This window comes from Thalassophryne amazonica, chromosome 14 (assembly GCF_902500255.1).
Source record: "Thalassophryne amazonica chromosome 14, fThaAma1.1, whole genome shotgun sequence".
NCBI lineage: Eukaryota > Metazoa > Chordata > Actinopteri > Batrachoidiformes > Batrachoididae > Thalassophryne > Thalassophryne amazonica.
Genome location: NC_047116.1, coordinates 18,074,383 through 18,086,939, shown reverse-complemented (window position 1 = coordinate 18,086,939; position 12,557 = coordinate 18,074,383). Strand labels below are relative to the sequence as shown.

The window sequence follows — 12,557 nt, the reverse complement described above, 5'->3', positions numbered from 1 at the left end:
GGCATCATTCTAAATTGCCCCCACCAAAAAAGATTTCCCCAACACAGATCGATAGCAATGGCATGATGTCCATATTAAATTAAAATCGAATGAATTTTTAATTAAAAAATAAAAACCTCCCTCTCAATAATCACTGCTATATTGTTTTTTTGTTCCATGGCCACAGAAATCATACTATGTGTGATCCAGTTTGTAATTTCACTATAAGTAAGTGTGCTATACATTGGTTGACCTGTAGGTGTCAGTAGTTTCTAATGAGCTGTTAAATGAGGCTTCACATAATTAAGCCTTTGTTGAATCAATGGTCAGTAGGTGCAAACTGTTGAAGCTCCAACTCACTACTCTGTGTTCATGGTTCCAAATCATTTGTAAATATGAAATATCTGAGCTAAAGTCCATCTTTTGAAAGGTGTTACAAGTACACCCTCCATCTGCAGTGTTGTAAATATTTAGACTTTATATGGTTTTCTTTTTTGTCCGTCGGCTCCGGAGTGAGCTGGAGATTCCCAACAGCAGCTGCACGCAAAGTCATATTGTCCCGAGAAATACACATTACAAGCGCGAAAGCATCATTTGTACAGTGTCCACAATAAGAGTAAAAAAATAATTTGAACACTTTAAACTATAAATTTGGCCAATGTAATAAAGTACCTCTCCTGGCTGAAGAGCCTTTCTACTCTTCTTGGAGAATAATTAATATTGAACTCTGAGACGTGTTAACTTTAATGATGACTTGACCGTTTCACTGCACTTGAAACTTCAACAGCAAACAACCTTTGAAAATCACCGTGTATAAATCCAGCAAAAAAAAAAGAAAAAAGAAAAAAGCAAAAACAATAAGGCTGTACTACTGTGTCTTTTGTTATTACCAACAATTCCCCTGAAAATAAGAAAACAATGAATTTATCCTGCTAACAAGTATTGCCTGTGTATCCACAGCCTGATGTATGAGTTGCATTTGTGGTTTCAGTGCAGCTAGAAAACCTTTTAAATCACACAGGAGTCATAGAGCTGTGCTAAGTGACATACTGTTTCATTACAGTGTGGTTATGAAGCTATGTTTTTGCCAGTGTTGGATCATTAAAATGAAGGCAAACAATTTCATGAAACTTGGTTATAAAAAAAAAAAAAAAAGTTTAGCTTGGCCTGGAAAAGAAGAAATCCAATTCCATTAAAGATAGACCATGGGCAAGTAGGTTTTCGGTACCAGTTAAGGGGATGAAATGACACCTAGAAACCAGCCTCGGTTTATCATGGTCTACACAAAAATGTATGATAGCCATCCCAGGGTGGTAGCTGTAGCCAGGTAGGGATCAATGAAGAATTACACAGCAGTCAAACTTTAAAAATGCTCCAATCATGTTGAAAACTATATCACATTACTTGTCTGATCATAATTCCAAAAAGGTATAGTTTGGACTATCTATGATGGAATGTTCTGGAGTTACGGGGTCAAAAGAGCAAAAATGGTGACAAAGGTCAATTTCAGTTTGTACAGGGGTCAAAAGTTAAACCTGCTCCAATTTCAGTAAAAAAAAAAAAAAAAAAAAAAAAAAAAAAAGCAAATTATTGTTTGGGTTAATAGGGTTCTAAAAATGAAAAGTTTGCACCATCTGTCATGCTTACGTATCATGTTACGGGGTAACATAAGTCACATGCCATAGAATTCAATGGATGTTGACCTTGTTTGACCTTTACTTTGGAGACAAAGCATTCAGCACAGTCAAAACTATTCCATTTATTGATCCTTTTATTTCACCCAATAATTTGCATCATTTTTTTTGCTGAAATTGGAGCAACTTTAACTTTTGACCCCTGTACAAACTGAAATTGACCTTGGTCACTATTTTTGCTGTTTTGACCCCATAACTCCAGAACATTCCGTCATAGATAGTCCAAACTATACCTTTTTGGAATTGTTATGGTCAGACAAATAATGTGATATAGTTTTCAACATGATTGGAGCATTTTTAAAGTTTGACCTCTGTGTAATTCTTCATTGACCCCTACCTGGCTACAGCTACTACCCTTGGATGGCTATCATACATTTTTGTGTAGGCCATGATACACTGAGGCTGGATTCTAAGTGTCATTTTGTCCCCTTAAGTGGTACTGATTAGGTCAAAATTGATGACTGGCTTATGGACTAAGAGGTGTATCCAGATTATGTTAACACAGATGAAGCTGCATTTTAGTCCTTGAATTTGGTGCAGTAAGGTACTTTATGCAACTTTATCAAATTATGTGTTGAAAACATTATAAATGAGGAAGAATTCAATGAATATTGTAAAGATGCAACATGAACCAATTTAAAACCTTTCAAAGTATCAGGGCTAATATACAAGGTTTATAACAAATTTACTAAATCAGTACAATGGCTAATTAGATTTTTTTCAGGATTTTGTATACCAACATCAAGATAGGTATTTAACAGATTGGTTGAAAATTTCAACGCAGTTAACTTGTAACACAAAAACCTACAGCCACAAAACAGCTCAATAAAAAAAAAAATCAGCACGATGATGCAAGAGTTTTGTACACTTGTTTACAGAATGGAAGGTTGCCAATTCAAGACCACCTGTGCCATATTCACCATACACCTCTGGAGTTTGCATCAGGACAGGACTGGTGAAAAACATATCAACATGCTGATCCATGTCAGCTCTGCTGTTGCAAATCCAAGCAAAAAATAAATAAATAAAACAGGAAGCAGCTTGGATATTAAGCACAAGGATGTTTCTTAAAACAGCTTCCACTAGATTTTTGGCAAAAGAGAATGAAGACTGGAATAAACAACATCATTCAGTAGACAAATGAGTATAGTTTCAGGTGGACATTTGCTGAATTACGTATATACCACAGATTTCACTGCCTCTGAGAGGAAACTGGGGCACAAACCAGCCGGCATCCATTTACAACTGCAGTGTACTTGGATGGATTCAGTACGAGTCTGCACACGTGCAACAGTGCTGAGGACTCATCCACATTAAAGAGCTGCAAATTACAAGGAAAAAAAACCCTTCAGATAACAGTAATCAGGATCTATCACCAAGATCCATAATTGCAAAGCAGAGCTAATGAACGGCTGAAAAAGAGAAGCAGAGACGAGGGACAGGATGAGGTCACTGTGCGCTCTGCTGGGTAGTTCCTCTATTAAAGTGTGTGAGTAACGCGTGACCTCACCTACAGCTCGTCACCTCATCATGAAAAACGTTCCTGCCTAATCAGAATCACTCAGGCTCTTAACAGTGAAGCGTGAGTGAGTGAAAACCAGCTGGGTAACCGGGCCATAATGTCACCATCGACGACTGGAAGGATCCATCACTCCAACGCGACCATTAGAGCGCCCGATTCTTCCATTAATCAATCCAGCGGTCAGAGCGAGAACAGAGAAACGCAGTGATAGCACGTGCAGACAGACGGGCTGAGAGAAACGACGTTTAGAGGAGAAGCGTGTTGTCTCTGCACACAAAGGGTCGTGGTGAGGACGACAGTGACAGGCTGTGCCATGCTGGTCTGCGCAGCGCTGCAGAGATTCCCCCGAGGGTTTGGATACAGAACTGAATCTGAATGAGGCCGCCGTCCAAATGACTACAGCAAACTGCTAAAAAAATGAGGTCAAAATATTAGAAAAAAAAGGATGTTATTCTAGTAAACTGTTATTTAGATCATTTATCAAAAGGCCAAGCACCTCTGTGACATTATGTAGAGTGTGCATGCAGAAAGAATTAAGGTCTGTATTAGGGATGCACAACGCGTGTGTGTGTGTGTGTGTGTGTGTGTGTGTGAGTGAGAGAGACAGACAGATGACAACTGTGATCATAACTTTTTTTGGTGCAACACCATACATACATACATACATACAACACACACACAGTCAAAAATTACACAGTTTCTCCAATCACAGCTACAGAATCCTTTGATTCCTTCAGTTTGCATCATTCATTTTTTGAGAAAAGGCCTCAAGAGAGATATACCATACAATGAAGTAAAAAAAAAACAAAAAACAAAAAAAAAAACATTTAAATGAAATATACATTCAATAACTTGGAAATGTCCATGTATCCATCTCCTGATGTATCAAACAAAAACTGGCTATAAAAGTGATGCTTAATATTAACAATAATCCTATTTAGTTTGTCCAAATAAAATATAGGCTCTGATAATGGAGGATTGTAATTCCAAAATGGCTGATGTGATGTTTTTGTTAAACCCTTGAATTAAAACTAAAAGTCTAAACTACAAGGACATGTTGACCTTACAATTTCTACTTCGTTGTGGTGATTTAAAGATGGAGTTACAAAAATTGTGTTTACTGTTCAAATACTTAAGAACCAGCCCATGTAGGCTACAGTCCTGCACCTTCTACACGCATATACTTACTTAGTTGCAATATATTTTTAATCACTGAATATTTGACAATTCTGTGTTGAGCTATTGTTTTACAGGGCAGCACAGTCCCGCTTTGGGGCGGGCGCTAAAGGGGTAAAATATGACGCATATGATGTAATTTCTCTACTTCCAGGGTACAAACCACAGCAGTTTCAATGGGTTTTTGGGCAAATTACAGGCAAACAAAGTGAAGATGCAAAGAAAAAGTGACGATACGGTGGGAAAGTAGACGTGTTGCGGTTTGTTTATGATCAAAAATGTGGAGGCGGTTTTGCAGTCGAGAGAACAGAGCTACTCTGGCTAGCTGTGTAGGCTAACACTAACCGACATGATGTCTCCTACCTCCTTGCCTTTTCTTCTCCACCGGGAACCAAAAAAAAAACAAAAAAAAAAACTTTTTGCGACTTTCTCTGTGATTGCAGCCAAAAAAAATGAAACCATACACCATTTATCTGTGTGAAGTTATGTTGTGTATATATTAAATGGAGGTCCCCATAAGTGGTCAAATCCAACGATATCACGGAGGGTTCAAACGAGACTATGGTCTACTATTTGTTACGATGGTTAAAGCTCATGGTTGCCACACTGAGTCTGAACTGCTTCAGGGTTTTTTGGACCACAGTCACCGATGTGCTTGCTCACAGGGTGGGTAAGGTTTAAAGCTTGCTCATGTGTAACACCTTGGAGCAATTTACACTATGATTTGAATAGGATACCGATCACAGAAACTCATCTTCATCCGCTTAGTCCAATTAAGGGTCACGGAGGGCTGGAGCCTATCCCAGCAGTCATCAAGCATGAGGCGGGGTACACCCTGGACAGGACACCAGCCTGTCACAGGGCCACATATAGACAAACACATTCACACCTGCACACATACCTATGGACAATTTAAAGTGTCCAATCCACCTAACCTGCATGTCTTTTGGATGTGGGTGGAAGCCAGAGCACCCAAAGAGAACCCAAGCAAACACAGGGAGAACATGCAAACTCCATACAGAAAGGCCACAGGTGGGATTTGAACACATGACCTTCTTGCTGTGAGGCGACAGTGCTAACCACTAAGCCACTGTGCTGCCCTCACAGAAACTCGTTCAAATAAAATGTTCACATTATAGCTGAAAAAAAAAACAAATGGGTTAAATAACTACTCGAGTAAAACAACACCTTCAAAGACTGATAGTTTCAATAATTTGAGGACAATGGCATACTCTGTTCTAGAGGGGGTAAATGTGTCAAGTTGGTGCTTGGTTTCTCTGTGTTACATAGTTTGTCTTGTCCTGTTTGTTTTTTTCTACATCTACCTGTTCAATTGTGAGCAGGATTCCTGAAAAAAACTAAAACTGATTTCCATGACATTTTGTTAAAGGGGTTGACCTTAGCAGGAATATGTGTCATTACAATTACAAGACCGGGAGTCGGGGATTTGGCAGAGTTCTATTTTCCAATGAGTGCTATTCTAGCTTTAAATTCAATATATTTGGAGTTTCAACTGCCGGTTATTGAAAACAAACCATCTGAAGTCATCACCATATTAATATGATGACTTAGCTTCAGCACTAAAAATGACAGTTTAATCCCTCCTCCTTCTTAGAGTTTCCACCAGATGTTTCTATTTTCCCCGTCTCTCCCTCTGGACAAAAAGTGGTAACTCATTAAACCTGTCAAATGAGATGAATTTGTGTGACACTCTCTGTCGAGTTCGTTTCCTGCCTCAGGGAAGTAGAGCAAAATAATCATGTTTAGATTAATCCCTTCATTTGCGACATAGACTGATTAGAAATTCAGCGTGCTGACACAACCCAATTTAGCACACACCCATAACCGATGTCACCTAATTCAGTCATCTCTGTATTGTGGCCATCAAATCTGAGGCATCCGCTGTGCTGTATGGATAAAGTTAAAGGAGAACTGCAGCATTTTTAAACATAGGCTCTGTTTTTACATATTTTAGGGTTCACTGTTTTACACTTAGGGGAAAAATTAATTTAATCTGAGCATTACTGATTTAGAATGCAAACACTGCCATGGGTAAATGGCCAGTTAGTGTTATTGAATGGGTCAATCAGCAACCCGCTTCTTGTCGCCACTAAACAACTGAAAATGTGATTAGAAGTTTCTGACAGCTTCCATGCAAACTTCAACCTACACATTTACGTCAGGGTTGAGGATTGAGTATACAGTTACCTGCTTACCTTAAGGTGTAGACACATTATAATGGATTGAGTAAAGTGATTAAAACGTATTTAAATAATGTGTCTAGCGGCAAAACTGGAATGAGTGGGTAACCACCAAAGCGTTGCTCCAAGCGTGCAGCGCTTCGGGACGCGAACAGCAAAGGAACAGATAAAACTAATGTCTACTGGACGTTGCACTGATAAGAAATCTGAAAATGTAACAAAACAAGCTACAGCGCGGAGAACTCTGTTCTGCTTACCCAGAGTGTCTTTGATGTTCTTCACCAGAGAGCCTTTCTTCAGGCTGTTCTTGCGCTCAACGTAATTCGATGGAACATAACCCGTTTGGTTAGCAGCATTACGGACACGCCACCAGGTCTTTGAGTCGTCCAGCAGGAAGAGACGCTCATTTTTACGGATGTCAAGTTCCTGGTCTTGCTGGGCCGTGTAGTCCCACTTGGCTACAACAATCACCTCCTCTGTCATCTTTCATGGAGTCCTCCTGCAGAAAGAAAGTGGACTCACATGAGCCAAGAAATAAAACACTTATGCATTTATTTGCACATTTTTAGTAGCTCGCTCTGACCCTACTTGGTCACGGTGGACTGGCGTCTAACCCAGCATGCACTGAGAAGAAAACAGGTCCCCCCCCCCCCCCAATCAACACCACAAGGCCCATCGTAACTACAAGACAGACTTATTGTACAATATATAGACACAAACCAGATAATCAGGCGTGCATATAACTGGGAAGTAGGGCTGCAACAAACGATTATTTGGATCATGGATGAATCTGATGGGGTTTCGACACGATTAATCGATTAGCGGGGAATTTTTTAAAAATGTGCCAGGGAAACAACTTTTCTCTCCTTCCATAACTTTATTTAACAACAGGACATTATTTGAAAACTTAAAATACTTGAAAATCAACAAATCGTCAAATGTCCCTTGGCTGATGAGATATAAAATTATAAAGAATAAAACAGTTTATAATAAAGAACAAAAATAATTATTTCAAATGGCATTGCTTTATCAAAGTGCTGAGTTGCCATAAAACATTGAAACATATAAATGTTATAAAATATATGGTGAAAAAAGAGGTATTTTTGTTGCTGCAAATGAGCAATTAGCATAACCCGTTATCCATAAAACCTAAAACAAAAACTGTAGCCTGACTCATATGTGCAACATTCTCTGTATAACTTGTAAACTATGTGGTCATTTCACAGTGACACATGTGACTCATGTCTCTTTCTCTAAAATTGTATTGTAGTATTATTAGTTATTATTACTATTATTATTGTTGCTATTATTAATATATAAATAAAATTAAAAAAATTATCATTTGTAACATTTGACTCTTTTACGACAACAAACGCTGAGCCATTAATTATTATACAGAAAACAAATGCACAAACATGCTGAAATGCCAGCAGCTTAATGCTAACTTTAACATTGAAAATGCCATAGACATGCTAGCGCTTTAGCATTGGCGTTAGCATAAAATACATCTATCAACTGTTTCAGAAGACCATAACAAGTCAGTTTAACATAAAAAAGGTAACTATTGCTCACAGACATATGCTCTTTAGGGTTTTAGTAGAGAAAAATTAAGATAAAGCGAAATAAAACAAATAAAACCAACGAAGCAGCAGCTTGAAGTACTCCTTCATTGGTTCAAGATTCAAAGCAAAGCTCGGTTGATTATATGGAAGAAACTAAACATTTGCGGTAAAACAAAGTTATTTAGCAACTAATGATGACTAAATTAGTTTACTTAACTATTTTAATAATCGATTTTAAGCGATTAATTCGATTAGTTGTTTCAGCTCTACTGGGAAGTGCTTCTCAGGAGGAAAAGCGATGATGACTACTTGTAGGAAAAGTGTTTCCCTCTGCGCCTTTATTATTTAAAGGCGCGCGCGCGCACACACACACACACACACACACACACACACACGAGGCCCCAAGTGCCAGTTATGTGTACGCCTGTCTGTAACTTTTCCGACCTTGTATTACAACATTGCCATTTGTGTTTAGATGCAGTTGTTTATTTAAGAATTTCTCCAATATGATGCCAGAATAGACAGCATGTGCTGACTGTTAATATAAGACTTGGGTGCAGCACATGAGCCTTTATTTTCTCCATCATTTAAGCCAAATGACTGACAGACACACACATGCACTGATACTGAAGTAGCTGAAATGAAAATAACCTTTTATTTGATGGTAATGGGGCCATTCCACAGAGCACTGTTCCTTCCCATTTGTTGATCTAGAATAAACTTGTTATACGTAGTAGTTACAGCCATCATCGGCACCAGTTTTGAAATTGGGCTCCAGTTAAAAAAATTTATCCCAATTCTCGAACTTGTTGATAGTATGTGGTAACTTCTGGGTATTCGCAGTCTTAACTGCTTCAATCATGCTAGAACTTCTTTAAATGGTGTTATTCGTAGTGTCTACGGCTTGGAACTTGTTTGATCGTGCTCTATCAAGGTACAAATCTGAATTCAAACAGCGTTTGTTGTGGTATTTGATCACGTCTGGCCGAGAGGGCAGCTATTTGTTTTGTTTTTAGGTGGGTTGGCAGATCTGCATTTTATAAGCCAGCCAGTTGCCAGGTCTGCACTTTATAAATCAAACTGTTAAGAGACAAGCCAGCTTAAGCCGTTTCATTTTTGCACTTTTTTGGCCTGTGGGTGATTGTAGTAGAACAGTGCCCTGTGGAATAGCCCTGTTACACTTGATACAAGGGATATTATTTCTGGGACAATATATTATCCAGCAGAAACAGTTATTGTGACATGCCAAAATATCACTGCCGCATAAAACCATTCACCCAAGTCAAATAAGAGACTCTGAACATTAAGTTCATTCAAAGCGTGGCAAGAGAATCTTGACAGTTCATGAAACAAATGCATTGATTTTTAACCCAACGGGCTACCTTTAGGAACAAAAGGACTCAACAAGCTCAAGCATTTCAATGGACAAAAATGCTCAAGACAGTTTTTTGACTGTGGGGATTTGAGTCCTGTACTGGAGCAATCATGACTTTTTCCACAGATGAAAAGAAGTGTGTGTTTGACAAAATATTCAAACTGCTATTGCAGCGAAATCCTCTGATCCCTATGCTTTTGATGTGAAAAACACCCACACATATATAGTTAATCACACGTGGTGAACTTCATTAGTTTTACAAATATGCACCCCTCCATGCTCACACCCTCCCATGCTACTAATCTTGACAAAATCATATGCTATTCCACAGTGCACTGTTCAACTACGATTGTCCACAATACAAAACAGTGCAAAAATGGGATGAAACGGCTTAATATGGCTTGCCTTTTAGCAGGCTAGTTTATAAAGTGCAGACCTGGCAAACCAAAAACGAAAGAAAGGAGCTGTGTCCTCAGCCAGACATGAAGAAGCTGTTCAACTTGGAACAAAAACAGCAACAAATGCTGTTACGTCTTCAACTTTTCAGCCCGATGGGGCACGATCAAGTTTCAAGCCGTAGTCACTACGAATACCCCATTTAACGAAGTTCAAACATGAATGAAACTGGTAAGACTGCAAATTCCCTGAAGTTACCACGTACTATCAACAATTTATGAATCGGGATGACATTTTTTGAACAGTTCAAAAATTGGATCCCAATTTCAAACCTGGTGCAGATGATGGCTATAATTACTACATATACCAAGTTTGTCCAAGATAAAGATGGCTCAAGAATTTACTATGTTTCAAAACGTACCCAGATTTGCTATTTGGAATTAACTGGGAAGGAAAAACACTCCACGGAATACCCCATTAGAGACTTGTCAGTGCAACGTTGACCTTTTGTAAGCTAAATTATTCAAAATGGCTTTAACTGATTTGTTACATCATACTGAAATAAATTGTAGTTTGATTGTATCACTACATCCCTAGAGCCCTCACTGGCAATAAATTGGACACGCATTTTGGTGTGGAAAGTAAGAAGAAGAAGAAAAGAAGGAGAAAAATACAAAACTGTCGGCCACATTAATTTAATCAAACACATTTATCAAAAGCCAGTTCAACAGTTTCAGGGTGGAAGAGCTGCCAAGTTCTGACCTCAAATCAAATGCTCTTCTCTTGGGGGTAAAGAAGTGTACTAGTATTTGGTAGAAAGTACAAAACACAGAAAATCAAAGTGCGCTCACGCGCACACACACACACACACACACACACACACACACACACACACACACACACACACACACACACCCTTGCCTATTAGTTTAGGAGCCAGACAGTGAGTGATTACATGCTCTATTTCACCAGGCTTTAGGTGAGCTGATCTGAAACAGGTCCGCAGGACCTGGTCTGAGAATCTATTTGGGAAAGACACCAATAAAAATGTATCTATTCTAAACATGAATAAAGCAGTAAAGTTGGACATGGTATGGATTATTGCTGTGTTGTCATAAGCTTTTCATTGTCAAAAGGAAACCGATTCTATGGAAACCATCTGAGTCATCTAGTTTATGTCTGAACTCTGCCAAGTTTAAGTGTCTACAAGGGAAATGACATCAGTGACACATAGGAAACAACAATGTGGCACTTAAGAGATTATTAAAGGGGGGGGGGGTGGAATAAAGATAATCATACAGAACAGTCTGTTTTATTGAAATCTGGTGAGATTATCATGGGGCACAGTCATTTACACAAATCAGCAGCAGGATCTTAAATTGAGAGTTAAATGCAGTTACAGACCTGCTCAGAATTACTGGCATCCGTGAATTTTACGTACAGAATTTACAATATATTCAAAAATAACTACAAAAAAATTGAGATCAAAACATTCAACAAAATATCTAAAGTTACTGAAAAAACAAACAACAACAACAAAAAGCTGGACAAATGGGGCATAGCTTATATTTTGCATGTTGCATCACCAGTCACAGCTTCACAGTGGGGAGCAAGTGAGCACACGAAGCTTTTCTCAAGATAAAGGTGAAGACACCACTCTGCTAACTGATCTGACGGCGCAAAGTGCAGCAGAGTGACTTTTCTTCACTAAAATGCACAGGTAAGACCTTATATTTACAGTGTGTGTGTGTGTGTGTGTGTGTGTGAGAGTGAGAATTCACACTGCCTGAGGAGCGCAGCTTTCAGGAAATAAACTGACATATCAACTGACATATTTGTTGTTTATTTGAGAACATTTTATTTAACTTATTACCAGGCAGCACTTTGCAATTATTTTATTTTCCTGTTTGTATAATGTTACAATAAATTGTTGGTTTAAACAACAAGCAAATTTAGGTTTTGCATTTTGTTCCCATACTGTACCGAAAATTAACCGAACCCATGACCTCAAAACCGAGGTACGTATCGAACCGTGATTTTTGTGTATCGTTACACCCCTACAAGTTAGTCATAAAAGTATGTCAGAACGATCTCAACCTCGTCCTTCTTTACATCAGTACCTATAATTGAGTTCAAGACAATGTGAGCGAGTGTTTGCAGGCACAACTTATGAGATTTCCAGAGACTTAAGCAGAAAGATGCAAGCAAACCATCACAGCGTATTTTGCGCTGCTCACGTTGTCATTTACATTTGATGGTTTAATGAGAGGGCAGAGCACAGATAAACCGTGACCACAGAGTAGAATTACAACTCATGAGAAATGCAGCCGCACAAATTAGACTGCATAAAAGATTCCATTACGGCTGGAAAGACTGATATCTTCTGCACAGTCGATGTTTTATGGCATGCAAATAGGAACACTCCAAGGCACTGGGTGTGAGGTTTTTACGCCCCCTTTTCTTTGGACTGAAATTATACAATTCCATTTAATTAGGCCAGAACCTTGGAGAGGGTGCAGCCATGACTGAATAGATTTTTGGAGTTACTATCAGATGACAAAAACCAGGAGCTCATCAGTCTCTTCAACAAAGAGCAAAAATCAGGTACAGTGTTTGCAAAATGGAACGCTGCACTTCTGAATGTGTCTCTGC

The 12,557-nt window shown here is 38.7% G+C and overlaps 1 pseudogene; it reads right to left on the bottom strand.

The window, feature by feature from the left end:
- LOC117524202 overlaps positions 1-12,557 on the bottom strand; it is a 69,151-nt pseudogene that overhangs the window by 18,079 nt on the left and 38,515 nt on the right.